Source organism: Myotis davidii, unplaced genomic scaffold, assembly GCF_000327345.1.
Source record: "Myotis davidii unplaced genomic scaffold, ASM32734v1 scaffold524, whole genome shotgun sequence".
NCBI lineage: Eukaryota > Metazoa > Chordata > Mammalia > Chiroptera > Vespertilionidae > Myotis > Myotis davidii.
In genome coordinates this window covers 216,801-217,227 of record NW_006299263.1, presented here as the reverse complement: position 1 = coordinate 217,227, position 427 = coordinate 216,801, and positions in this window count along the sequence as shown.

Below are 427 nucleotides of genomic sequence, written 5' to 3'. Positions count from 1 at the left end.
GTGCCTCAAGCAGGACTAAGGATTGAACCTGCAACCCAAGTACATGCCCTTGACTGGGCTTTGAATCCACGACCCTTTGGTGTGTAGGCTGACACTCTAATACTGAGAAACACTGGCCTGGGCAAAATTTTATTTTTATCATAAACGGGTGCTTGCTTTTGTCAAATGCTTTTTCTGCATCTATTGATGTGGTCGTATGATTTTTATCCCTCATTTTGTTGTGTGGTGAATCACATTAACTGATTTGCAGATATTGAACCAGCCTTGCAACCTGGGTATGAATCCCACTTGATCATGGTGTGTGATCTTTTTAATGTATCACTGAATTTAGTTTGCTAAGATTTCGTTGAAGGTTTTTGCATCTATGTTCATCAGGGATATTGGCCTATGTAAATTTTTGTAGTTTTTCTTCCTTTAAAATGGTTTT